Genomic DNA, 13,073 nt, shown 5'->3' on the forward strand with positions numbered 1-13,073 from the left:
GAAATTGCTAGTTTGTACTTTAGATTTGAGGCCAATACCCGTGCCTTATAAAATTATGCTTTGTTACAGCTTAAACAATGAAGGACATAATCAAATATTTAGGCTGTAATCAGTTATAAAAGATCTTTCATTCACCTTTTGATTATCCTAAAGGAGCTTTAGGTTTTTACACTGATAGGGAGAATCGTTCCCTGACGAAAGTCCCATATGATGATTTGAGCTTTTTCTCTGGATAGTAAGAGATGGAGTCTTTCTGTGCAGGTAAACTATGGCTCTCAATTAATGCTTACAATTAAAAACCAGCTGGCCAGGTAAAGAAAGATACGAGTAAGATGACAAAACAGTATTTCTTTCCCAACAATTTGGTATTATACTCTAGCCTTTACCGTAATGTACAAACTCTACCTAATCTTATAGTGTCAAGGACTTGGTCTCTTGCACAATGTGCTTTAAACGGTCATAACAGGCAATATATGCTTTGAAATGAAGAAGAAAATTTAGTTTTTCAAGAGTTTTTCAAGTTTCCATTATTGTTAATTCCTACATATCAGGAAAAAGCAAAAAGAAAAAAAGAAGAAAAAAAGAGAAGAAGTTAAAAGCTTACAACTCTTGTTCCAAAGGCTGATTAGATTATTGTTATAAATCAATGCCAAGACGATAGAAATTGTTTACCTCCTGAAAAATAAAATTTAGCAGAGTTTGCCAGTGGAAATGATGCAGGACAAGGTCATCATCTGTTTCCAAGATGGCTGATTTGATAGTTCATCTGCATAACTAGGCCAGGAAAAAGTTCAAGTACTTTGGCCAAAAAATCTCATGCGCCAATGTGCTTGTAGCATAAGGAAAGGTTACAACTTGAGAAGTGGTCTCTCGAGACAGTCTTTGTTTCACCTTATAAAACCGGTTAATTGCCTAACCGTGCAAGTCTCACAGTTCCAAAATTTCGCCCATCTGCTAATTTTGCGAAGTTCAACACGAGTTCAAGCCCCAAAAAAGGGGGGAAAAGAAGGAAAATAGCTGCATGATTCAACTATGAATAGCTCAACTCAGCATCCACACATTATGTCTGGTAAACAGCCACAGGCCCAAGATTAGATCGACAGACAAACATGCAAACACATTCATTGAATTGAAATCCTGGAGTTGTATTTACAAGGAATTCAACTTTGTGCTATTTACATTTAGATTGAATTTGAGCTCCTATGGATCTTATGGATATGGACAAAGGATCGATGGAATGTATTTTGTGACCAAACTTCATCACAGAGGTCCCTGATGATTTATGACAAACCAGGTGCTGACCCAGGAGAATTTCAACTGAAGTTGCTCTTGGCATTGGAGTCTGCAGCCTCAATGCAGAAGGAGAAGGATTCCTAGAAAGCATAAGATTTCCTTTGACATCTTCACCTCCATATTCCGTCAATAGTGCATCCACAACGATTTTGCATGATCCCCATGTCTCAGCCATTAATTCCCCACTATAGTAAGACTAAATGGTCTACAATGTTGTCCCATTTACCAATCTGAAGAAACACACCATCATCAGTTGTCCACAATATTCCTGGTACAAATGGACATTCTCCAGAACAAGCTAGTCTATCACACCACTTATTGCATGTAGCATGATAAATCCACGAAAATAATTGCTTGAACAAGTAGCTACGACTGAAACTAGCTCCTTACTTGCTGCATGATGAATATTCTCCAGATGTATCCCAATCCTTCTCAAACTGGTAAACCAGACTACCAAATCCTATATTATACAGCCATACCTACAACACAAAGGGAAGATTACAATAACATGTGAACACTGTTATGAGTATGATTAGTCACCAGAGAAGCAGGTGGAATCAAATCATTTTCACATTATCTCACATCAATATGTTTATCTGTGGCTATCTTTGAGCTAGTCACCAATAATTTCAAGCATTAGTGTACATACATAATTTAGACTGTATAATTGCACAGAAATTTAAGACTAGGTAGTCACCCATCACATGCGCACGATACATAGCAAACATCATACGTGTATTAAACTATGGAACAGGTACGAAAGATTAATGATGGCTTTTGCAGGAATGAGAGTTACTCAGATATTTTTAAAGGTCAGGAGTCCTACAAAGTACCCTGCTTTGTAGAGAAGATAAACAAACAAGACAGTTATAATTTATACGCTGAATACAATGTTGGAATATATAAGACTTCACTGCCTATGTAGGTTGATAGAAATGCGAAGCAAACGTCAAATTCAGTCAGCGACAATTCCCCATTATTTATTTGATATTCTGTCAAGATCAAAGCTATACCTATCTAGGGAAGTGATGGCATGTCTCCTGTGGGAACCGAGAATAGTACGGAGGCAAATGAGGCACAACAACAAGTCCAGTAGTAATTAGAAATGTTATTGGCACACGGTCACTGTAGTAAGACAAAAACACTGCATTGCCAATACGAGGTTGTCCAAATGTTAAAACCTGAACATTCCATGCTTCATGATTGACCTGGAAAATAAGAGTTTCAGTTATTTAAGTAAATCAAGCAAATGGTGATCTGGAAAAAACAGCTTCAGCACACAAAATTAGACAGCCAAATAACTTGAAAATTAATACACAATGGCCCTTTCAAGACAGGAAAAAAAAACACTTTGTGTCAATAACCATGTATTACATTTTACATACAAAGATGAACAATAGAGTAGCCGTTTCTCTTCATGAGGGTTGAAGGTCTAGCATTAACTCCATCAAGATCCCATTCATAATTTCCCAACACCAAACCCCACATGCAACAAAACCAAACCCACCCTCAGCACCAAAAAAAGGTGTTAATAATATGGAATAGTGAGATTAGGCGTGAATTTACAACGGAGGCACAATTAATTGCTTCCACAAGAAGCACTTGGATGTTGGTGGGGTGAGTCACATCCTGGTAGTAACATAAACATTCCAGGATCGTGGTGAAAATGCCCCTTGAACTACAAAACTTACTGTCATAAACAGCAACAGAGAAACTAAATCTAAAAAAGGATCATGACGCATGGGCGTGACATCACAATTGGCTTGAAACAATTTTCAGCAAGAAACCAGAAAAAAAAAAAAAAAAAAAAAAAAAAAAAAAAAATTTTAGATCACTCAAAAGTGTTACTACAAGATGCTATACTTGCTACTAATACCATGAGAAAAGGTATAGTCTAAAGTTCATGCAACCTATATCATATCATAGGCCACACAAACATTTATAATCAGACTCCCAGGATAAAGTTTAACTCTCAAAAATCACCACTTGTCATGGAGATGGGAATCAATGGGACATGAATTTGGATCGAGTTCCATTTCTGGGACCAGTTGTGCAACAGGTGCCTAAGAAAGTACCCTGGACCACTCTGCTTAATAAAGCTGAGGGAGAAGGCATAATTTAGACATCTTAGAATTGGCTCCAGCCTACAACATATCTGGCTCTATAGTCCAACTGAAAAGGGGCTTGCTTCTTTTGATTAGAGAGAGACAGAGACAAAAACAGCACACAGAACGCATATTTAGGATCAATATATAATTTATCTTAAAATGCATTAGCACTTCAAGATTACATGACATAAAATTTGAGCTTCAAGGACTTTAAAAAGTTATATGTCCAGACCATAAGCATATCAACAATCCCATAAAGTTTCCAGCAACTAAACTTTGTAATGATTAATTGGAAGTGTCTTGAACCACTATATTTAGGTATTCAACCAACTTGAAGCTCCATAGGTTAACAGGTAAGATTCAATTCACACAACTAGATACTTCAATAGTTGGTGGTTCTAGTAAAGGGCTGTTTGCGCCCCATTCTACTTGTGTTTTGTCTATGGGTTGATTTACCAAAAATGAAAGAAAACAAGATGCTGTCAATAATGAATTGAAAAAGAAAATATGAGAGCGATGGAAAGTTCAAGATTCACATAAAGAGCCTAGACTCTTCAACACAGATTTGGCAGAGAATTCCAGATGACTCTTAACAGTTATGAACTGGATACTTGGAATAACATGATAGGAGAAAAAAAAACAATAAAAATCGCGAGTACCGACTATAACAGTTTTTTGACTATCTTACCACAAGATCTAGTCCGCAAAAGGATGCCACAGCCCCTCCCATAGAATGCCCTGTCACGGGGTGTCAATGGTTCGGTTCGGATCGGTTTTCATTTTTTTTCTCTTTTTTCAATAAACTCTAATATTAAAAATCAAGCGTCACAAAACTCAAAGAGGCAAAAACCCAAACATGTCAAATGCACCTCCAATGAGCATACTTGTATAAACAACCAATCCATAAAGCAAATTTTGAGCATCAAGAGCTCTAGTATCAGACTTCATTCCATTCAAGATTTCATGACTCCGCCCCAACCATATTCAGATTCCAATAAAAGAAATAACAAAACAGGGGTCACACTTTTGAAGGAAAAAAGACCAGCACTACCCAGCCCCAAGAAACTGGCATTGCCAATTTCATCGCCATATTAAACAGACCCATAAATCTCCCGTTTCCGTTTTCCAGGTGAACTACTCAACCCACCAAAACAAACGCACAGAACTCCCAACCGAAACCACGGAAAAAAAGAAGAACTTGGACCACAATCGCCAACAGAAACCCATAATGGGTCCTTCATCAAGCACTGTTTCGTCCGTCAGAAAAAGAACAAAGAAGAAGAAGAGAGAAACTAGAGAGATGGAGCTTGGAAGCGGTTGGAGGTTACAGAGGGGAGAAGCTCGAGGACGAGTGGGTTAAAATAGAGAGGGAGAGGGGACCAAACTCGTTGGTTGAGCTCCACTTTGGGGAGCGAATCATCAATGCACAGAGGGAGCGAGAGATGCGAATACGTGTGTTTTTTCTCTTGAGGTTTCTTGGAGCGACGAATCTGTCTTGAGTACCCATGGCCAAGAGTTCGCTTTGAGGAGAGAAAGAGAGAGATCCCAAGGAAACGAGAGATTGAAAGCATATATTACTTTTTTAGAGCTTCGAGAGTGAATTTTTATTTGGACGGTCCAATTCGCCTAACCGAACTGAACCGATAAAATCCAAACCGATAAAAAGAAAGCTGATTTTCTTCATTATCCGAATGGAAGATCGAAAACCAAACCGAACCAAACCGAAAATATATGAAATTTCAGCTCGATTCGATTTTTTGGTTCGGTTCTAACACCCTAGTCACCATGGCGTTAGGGTATATAAATTCTTAGCTCTTACAACAGCATCCAAAATATCAAGTCGAATTGTCATATAGTGATAAGCATAATAAAATCTACAATAAACCTAAGCAAAGCTTAATTAATTAAGACTGTAACTCAATCCAAACCAGAAGTATTCATAGCTTGCAAGAGGCTAATCATCTCTAGAACTCACCATAGCACCAAGCATGTCAGGGTAGTTTATGTCGAGCAATTCCAGTAGAGATCTTCAACCTAATTCAGCATGCTGTAAACATAAATAGAAGTAGCCACATCATTGAGGTCCATGGCCACCTAAACATTTGCCTAAAAATAATACATACATACATACATATATATATATATTCATAAATAGAGACAAACAAGGAGATGCAATTAAAAAATAAAGGCATCACAAGTGTCGCAAATTATTAGGTGACTACGACACTAATTATATATTTAGAAGTAGTGCTGAACACAAACAATCTATTCACTGAATCTAAACCTCTGCTTTCAGATCAAACGGCATTAACAACCGGTTCAGAAGCTACTATAAGGAAGCAGCATATATGCCCACAAAATGTCCTCTCAAGAATTGGCCATTTAGTGTTGAGGATTCGTTCTTCAGGCAACCTTAGCAACAATATCGTATTAAAACATATTAAAATATTTTATTGACTAAAATAAAATATTTAAATACCTTGGTCTTTCCATCACATCTTGGACAAGTCCAACTATTAAGTTCTGGCAAATCTGACTTGCATCTAATTACAATTTTATTGCTTTGAAATGATGAAACCTAAAGGGTAATAACAACAGCCTATGGGAAAATGCGGAAATCTTTAGAGAGAACACTTATGACAGATGCATACTCCACCAACAACGTCGCAAGAGTGTGATTGTAAACAGCTATATGAGCCTTGAAGCTCATTCTAAGTTTTGCATTTACCAGTTAAGAAAATTTCAGATTGAAAATGCAATCACAATTCATCCAATCGCAAGCAATGGAGCAATTTTCTTATATCTCTAGCAAGCTATTTCAACGAATTAAGTGAAAAGAAGACTTTAAGGAAACATCAACTCAAAATAATATTTCAGTGTATTTCTACTGCCCTACGTGACCTTAAAGAGTTATATATTCAATGCAATGCGATGAAAGGGGAATAGGTAAACAACACAAGGCTCCTCTTTCCCATGAAGTTACTCTACTGAAACCTCCAAGTTACAATTCATTACTTGACTGGAGAAAAGCTGAACAGCTAATAGCCAATCACTGTGAGATACTCGAGCAATTTTGTCCCCTAAGTAGAAATAGCAAGGTGAGATCTGTATCCAACAAATACATGGAAATTCGATCAATCTAACCATATTAGTTCAGAACAATTTTCCGCAAGAAACCAGCAAACAAAAATGACATTTTCAATCATCCAAGTGTTCAGACAAGATGTCACAGTAGCTATTAATATTTCAAGAAAAGGTTTAATCTAAAGTTCATGCAATCTATTATCCTATTGTAGGCCACGAGAATGTCTGTATAATCCAAGTCAAAGATGAAGTTTTTTTTTTTTGATGACTTGGGAACCCCGTACAGCCGGCAGCCGGCAAGGTAAACCCGAGGTGACGCTAGCAAAGGACCCACCACCCCGACATCACACTTAAGATCCCATGCGGCTAACGAGATTCGAACTTCTCTCCTTCTCACAAAGGATAATGGGAGTCTTATCCAACTGGGTCACCGCAGGCGATAATAGTCAAAGACAAAGTTAGACCCTAAAAAATCACAACTTGTCATGGATAAGAGAATTAATGGGAGATGACTTTGGGATGGTAACCATTTCTGGTACCAATTCCATAACAGGTGCCTTGGAAACTCTAGACCATCCTTTCCAATAAAGCTAAGACAAAACACGTAAGTTAGACATTTTAGAATTGGCTCTGGCCAACAACATATTTGGCTAGCAGTCCAACTGAAAAGGAGCTGCTTCTTTTGGTTAGAGAGAGACAGACAAAAACAACGCATAGAATCCATAAAATTTTTTGGATCAATATATTTTAGTTTAAAATGCATTAGCACTTCAAGATTACATGATAAAATTTGAACTTCAAGTGCTTGCAAAAGTTACATATCCATACCATAAACATTTCAATAATCCCTTAAAGTTTCCAGCAAGTAAACTTTGTAATGATTAGTAAAAAGTCTTTATCCACTATATTTAGGTATTCAACCAACTTGAACCTCCATGGCTTAAGAGGTAAGACTCAATTCACACAACTAAATACTCCATAATTGCCGTTTCGATCAAGGGCCGTTTGCACCCCATTCTGCTTGTGTTTTGTCTATGGGTTGATGTACCCAAAAAAAAAAAAAAAAAAAAGAACAAGATGCTAATCAATTCTAAATATAAATATGAAGCCATAGAAAGTTCAAGATATGCAGAATCTTTAGAGTCTAGACTCTTCAAGCCAGAGTTGGCATAGAATTCCCATAACTCTTAAATTTACCAAAACTGAATAATTGGAAAACACAATAGAGAAGAACCAATATCTGAACCATAACAATTTTTTAACTATCTTACCACAAGATCAAGTCCCCAAAAGGATGGCATAGCCCCTCCCATAGAATGCCTTGTCACCATGATGTTGACGTCTCCATATAAATCCTTGGCTCACTTAACAGCATCCAAAGTACCACGTCACATTATCATATTGTGATAAGCATAATAAATCCACGATAAACCTAAGCAAAGACAATAGAATAAGACTGTAACTCATTCCAAATCAGAAGTATCCACAACTTGCAAGAGGCTTACTGTATCTAGAACTCACCATGGCACCAGGCATGTTGGGGTGGTTTATGTCAAGCTGTTTCCAGCAGAGATCTTCAACCCAATTCTATATGCTGTAGAAATAAATAGAAGTAATCACTAACTGAAAACCTCAAACAACTTTTCCAAGAACAAAATTAGTGAAGTATGTGATCTTCTCATGACTTCATCTAAAATTACAAGCACATAACTTTTGTGTCTCCATGGAAATGATTCACTGTTTTCCCTTCTTATGGACAGCAGATCCATGTGCTTTGTGTACATATCCACCATAGGCTACTCTTCTTAGCTTAAATTTTCAGCAAATCGTTCGCATGTCAAATGTGAGAGGAAGAATTGCCAAAGTTAACATGCATACCTATGTTCTCGAGTACCTTTGAAAGCTGTAACCGTAGCATTAATATCCTGGCCACCATAATATATGCCTACAGGTAATATATATATCGATTAGAAATAAAGACAAAATTAGATGAAATTCAAACATAGAGGCATCACAAGCATCGCAAATTGGTAGCCACCGTGACACAAATTATATACTTGTAAGCAGTGCTGGACGTCAACTATTAGTTCAATGACCTTGAACACCTAATTTCAGATCCAAAGGCATTAATTACCAGTCAGAAGCTAATAAGAGGATGCAGCATATGCCCACAAAATCTCATCTGAAGAATTGGCCATTTAGTACTGAGGACCTATTCTGTAAGCAGCGTTAGCAACAGTGTCATATTAAATCGTAAGGCTCCTCTTTCCCATAAAGCTACACCACTGAAACCTATAAGCTACAGTCCATTACTCGACTGGAGAAAAGCTAAATAGCTGATAGTCAATCACTGTGAGATACTCAACAAATTTTATCCCCAAAGTAGAAACAGCAGTTTGAAATTTTTGTGTCAGACAAATATAAGGGAATTCGATTGATCTGACCCTATTCCAGTGGTAGCGTCAATCCAAAATCGGTAATCCAAGATCTTAACAAAACCAACCAAATACAACACAACACTGATAGTCATATGCTTTGAAAACATTGAAATCTACACCAGAGGAATCGTTCGGCTATAGTATGCCCCACTCAATCAGGCACTACAGCTCCACAACACGGTCAGCGATTCCCCCCAACCTTGAAATGCCTAACCCGCCAAATTCACCACACAAATCTCACTTCCCCGGCCTTAAAACTGACGTACTCGATACTAGAGCCTGTCCATATGAACCTTATCACGATCCAGACTCCCAATCCGAATCAAGTCAGAGGATCACAACTGTAACTGATTACATGAACACGAATTGCAATGAAGCATGATCAGAACCACCATCGCCCTCAACCACGACCTGTTCTTCTCCTCAGTAAGGGGATGGATCGAACAGCGTTGTGGAGCAAAAACACGATATTGCGCAACAAAAGAAATTCCGATCTTCGTTACCTTTCCATATGTAAGCAAAACAATCATGCGCGATCGAATGGCGCGATCGAGCGATCGCCCGGCGAGATGGATAGATCGATTGCGGTCTTCCTCCGTATTGCTCGAATTCAAACCTCCAATCCTGGTCTTCGCAGCGCTCATCGCACTATAGCGATTTCCGCGACGGATGGCCATCGAAAGCTCCGGCGACTTGGGGGTGGGGGTGGGGGAACGGAAGGAGGGTGACGATGGATTTGCCCATTTTTTTGATTTGCCCTCGGGCGCTTGCTCTGTCGGCGGGCATATTCGGTGTCACGTTCGGTGATTTTGTTGTTTCCATGAGGGCAATGAAGGAAGTTTGGCTAAAATGAGTCGTGCTCCCGGACAAATTTGCGTTCTCCCCGTCTCTCCTCTTTTGGCGCTTCCTTTGATGTCTTTCAAATGGGCACTTTGACTCGGCATGGTTCAATTAAGTCGATGTTACTTATCCATTCATGAATATTGGTGGAGGTATATAAAAATACGATTGCTCTATTATGATCGCAAGCTTCTTGAGTTAAATATTTTCGATTCCAAGCTCGGATCAATCTCAAACTAGAATTATGCAAAACTTTTCTTTGAATTCGAAAAGAATATGATTCAACATATATTAAAAGCAAGCTGAGCTTAATTATGAATTATGGAACCCCCTCTCTCGGGCTGAGAGAGTTTGAGAAAGCAACTTGTCATGACGTATCAATTCTTTAATAGTCATTGAAGCTTATATGGAAGTGGATTCAATAGTTTTTACTTTTTTATAGATCAAATGTAAATACAATAGTTTGAGTGGACTTGTACACTTACCGATGGATTGACTGGTTATGACCCAAACAAGATATTTTGTGACGGATATAATACTTTATGTATCAACAAAAATGGATAAATCGTATTGATTATCTCACATCTTTTTTTTTTTTTAATAAGGAAAAAAGAAAATCGCAACCCATTGTGACTCAGGTGGGGAGGCCAAGTCGGATCACCCCCAATCCTCGTGCAGCTCAACGAATGTTGTTTCTGTTGAGGTTGACCACTCGTACTAGCGCAAAACGATTGACTCACTCGAGGTTGCCCTGTGTGCGGTGACGGTTGCTACCATCGTTGTTTTTGCTGTTCTGTTCCAAGGTCTCTTCCAGAGAAGAGTGAAAGCAGCAAGTAATATCACCGGAGAGGGCAATCCAAATAATGATACTGCCATAAAACCATGGAGCAGCGTGAACGGAGAAATGATTTTGAATAGAATGACGAAACAAGGATAAGATGTCCCTCAAAAGTGTTCTTACTGGTAGATGAATCCAACGCTGGATAACTCAGTTAATACCTCCTCTCAGACAAGCTACCAAGATGGAAGGGAAAGTTTGACATGGATTTCTGCCTACAAAGGGATTGCTGCATGACCTCAATAAAGCATATGCTTGAATGTCAAGGATTGTAGAGTCTACAAATTCTCTGTGCTTGACATGGACTCCTGCCTTAATCGAGTATTCTGCAGTCAGAGAAATTCCAGACCTTGAGAGTCTGGAAGTCTTAGAACTTTGGAGCTGAACAAACTCAACCAACTAGGCAAATTGGATGGTCTGAGTGGCTTGAGAAAACTAATGGCTTTCCATTTACATCATTGTGGTAATCCGGTTGACCGAATTTGTTGGAAAATTTATGGATCTCCACCGACAACTCAGTCCTGAAGTTTCCTAATGTATCGACGTTAAAGAAATTAAAACAGATAGGCATACTTCACCATAGGTGATTTGGAAATTCAGCACGTTATGGAGTTGCTTGATCGAACTTTGGCAAGCTTCTGCAAGAGAGAAAACAATGGATACCTGCTCTGTTGAGTACTTTTTTCTGATAAGAAGCGCCTTCTATTCTGTTACAGATATGAATTACTCTGAGGTTCATGCAAATTTTCCCTTCATGTGCACTTCGCATGTCCACTTCTTATATGGTTTTATAATTCTATATACCCTTATTCAAATCTTCTTTGTTTTAATTTGGTTTGGTTAGGATGTTTCGGTGGCTTTGATTGCTAATTAACTTACCCAATGAGGTCGAGTCAATTTGTATAACTTCTAAGTGCATTATCTTGTCAATTTACTATATGGTGATTTATCGGAGGAATCCTTATAATTGTTGCCTCATATTACTAAATCTGAAGTTGTTCAATGCCCATGCTTCACGCAGGAGAACGTTAACTTCATCACACTGTATAGGATAAATATTTGTTATAAAAAGTGTGAGATATCTCAGCACCGAGGGCATCACCTCTACGACAATAACCTTCTAAAAAGTGCAATATCAAGAAGATAAATACTCTATATCGATTAACGCATGTCCAGTTTGTTTTTCGGGTAGAGCATTGCTCTTAAGTTGGATTCACATGAGTTGAAGAGAAGGTGTAATGATTCCACGTGGCATGTACTGATGATATTGTCGAAGAGAAAAATAACTTGAAGCACCTCTGGATTGTCTCCCTCTCACCTGAGTTGTCATGGACCGGTATCTTCATAACCAAATTTTTCTTAGGTGATTGCTGCATGAAAAGTGTTTCTATTAACTGTTTCATTATGCAGTCAAAGGATCGGCTTTTCTATCAATTAAGGGACTCTGCGCAAGGATTCATGACATTTTGCTTGATTCTCAGCTAGCTTCCCAACATGCAAATACAGCATCTTTGTTTCATGAGGTAATTAGTATCCACTTTCTAATAATATTGCTGAGAAACCGGGTAACTAAAGGATGATATCTCTAACTTTTGGCTAAGGATAATAGCTTTCTTTTATTATGACGGACATGTTGCACTTGCTGGCTTTAGAATCAGTTGTCATTCTGTTCACCAAATTGCTCATGTGGATTCTGATCATCTGTTTTTCCTTTGCAATTGTAAGCTGTTTTCTTCGGTGTTACCCAATGTGGCGGACTGCATAGCCACAGTTAAGATGGCGCAGGTATGTCTTCACTTTCCCCTTTGTGGTGGAAATCGCCTTCGTCTTCATTTTCTTCAGAACAATCTGATCTTATGTGGTTTTCACGTGGACGTAGGATTGTACCATTATGAAGCCCCATGCATATCTAGGCGACATTACTCCAGTAAATAAGAGTTCCATTAAGTTATTCATTAAGAGTTCCGGAGTTTAGATAACACACATTGCCTTCGCAATGAGAAGAAGCCGAATTTTTCTTTTCCTTAAATCTTTGAAGTTTCGATGGTTCTCCTGGGGTGGGCTCTGTATTAATCAGACTGTTGCGTTCAGATGATGTTTTCCTTGGATTCCATTTCATTCTGACTCGATGCACTTGAAGCAATTACCTTTTACATGGTTTACTCTCTTACTAAGTAGATCATCCAAACCAGAGATATTAGTTGATACCATCCCAAGGATTTTTATATTTTAGTCAACACAGCCATTTCTTGTATGTGCGAGCAAGAGCAAGTTCATATATGGCACTGATTAGTTGACATGGTCTTAAGAGTCCTAGATTGTCTTAGACCCTCTCTGCAAATGCAATTTAGATATTCATCTTGCACAGCAGATCCATAATCTATTTGATACATTTTCAAATTTAGGTTCACGTCAGTGCTTCAGAGTGCCTTTTGGAGATGATCACCCTCTGTAGGCAGCTTCCTTCAACGT

At 38.3% G+C, this 13,073-nt stretch overlaps 1 protein-coding gene and 1 long non-coding RNA gene across 5 annotated transcripts in view; one reads left to right on the forward strand and one right to left on the reverse strand.

Annotated features, from left to right (window-relative positions):
- LOC104415067 (disease resistance protein RPV1-like) overlaps positions 1–13,073 on the forward strand; it is a 97,727-nt gene that overhangs the window by 7,066 nt on the left and 77,588 nt on the right. The window lies entirely within an intron of this gene.
- Positions 1,066–9,632, reverse strand: LOC120286516. Of its 4 annotated transcripts, none has more exons than XR_005545148.1 (8): positions 9,427–9,632; positions 8,364–8,430; positions 8,007–8,079; positions 7,757–7,917; positions 5,377–5,448; positions 2,307–2,501; positions 1,684–1,772; positions 1,066–1,523 (listed from the first exon to the last, which is right to left on the reverse strand). It is a non-coding gene; the product is annotated as an uncharacterized LOC120286516 (long non-coding RNA). The 4 variants fall into 4 exon arrangements; XR_005545149.1 differs by adding an exon at positions 4,090–4,139 and having other exon boundaries at positions 1,066–1,772; XR_005545150.1 differs by having other exon boundaries at positions 1,066–1,772; positions 8,007–8,294; positions 8,380–8,430.

The sequence above is a fragment of the Eucalyptus grandis genome, chromosome 8 (genome assembly GCF_016545825.1).
Source record: "Eucalyptus grandis isolate ANBG69807.140 chromosome 8, ASM1654582v1, whole genome shotgun sequence".
NCBI lineage: Eukaryota > Viridiplantae > Streptophyta > Magnoliopsida > Myrtales > Myrtaceae > Eucalyptus > Eucalyptus grandis.